The sequence below is a fragment of the Chrysochloris asiatica genome, unplaced genomic scaffold (genome assembly GCF_000296735.1).
Source record: "Chrysochloris asiatica unplaced genomic scaffold, ChrAsi1.0 scaffold00009, whole genome shotgun sequence".
Lineage (NCBI taxonomy): Eukaryota > Metazoa > Chordata > Mammalia > Afrosoricida > Chrysochloridae > Chrysochloris > Chrysochloris asiatica.
Window position 1 is genome coordinate 8113909 of NW_006408527.1, and position 1059 is coordinate 8114967.

The window sequence follows — 1059 nt, forward strand, 5'->3', positions numbered from 1 at the left end:
CTGAACTGTTTTGTTTTGTTTTTAAATACAGAAAAAGCCAGAACAAGGGCCATGGAGAGGGAAAGAGAGTTTAAAAACAAAACAGGCTGAAAATTAAATTAAGTCCTGAGGTATAGCATAACAACCAACAATGGCATCTTGAAATCTCTCAGGAAGCTTTGACAGCAAAAAGCTGAAAGAGTTTTTTTTCTACCATTCTACCATTACTGATGCTTGTGGTTGGTATGTAAATTTGTATAATAGTGATATTAACTGGGCTTCCTTGTAGGCGTATGGATATTATCCTATTACAGACAGCATTGTACTTCAAGACAGATCTTGAGATGTTCTTTTTAATGATTAATGCAATACCATTCCTCTTCAATTTGTCATTTCAGGTATAGTAAACCATGTGGTTGTCAGATTCAAAATGGCCAATACCAGTCCATTTCAGCTCACTAATGATATCGATGTTTATGTGTTCCATTTCATTTTTGACAATTTCCAATTTTCCTAGATTCATACTTCATAGATTCCATGTCCTGATTATTAATGGATGTTTACAGCTGTTTCTCTTCACTTTGAGTTGTGCCCCATCAGCAAATGAAGGTCCCAAGGGCTTTACTCCCACGGGCTTTACTCCATTCGCATCATCACAGTCAACTCTACTTTGAGGAGGCAGCTCTTCGCCAGTCGCATTTTGAGTGCCTTCCATCCTGAGGGGCTCATTTGCCAGCATTATATCTGACAGTGTTTCTCTGCTATTCATAAGGTTTTCAGTGACTAAATATTCAGAAATAGTTCGTCTCCCCTTCTTCCTAGTCTGTCTTTGTCTGGAATCTCATCTGAAACCTGTCCACCGTGAGTGATCCTGCTGGCATTTAAAATACCCATGCCATAGTTTCCAGCATCACAACAACACACAAGTCACCACAGTAGGACAAACTGACCGATGAGTGGTGTCAGTTACCTTCATCACATACTAATGTGAAATGAACCCTTTGAGAGGTACATAGTAGGGAGCTTTAGACAATAATCTAAGTCAGGGTGGGGAACCTTTTTCTGCCAAAATTTATAACA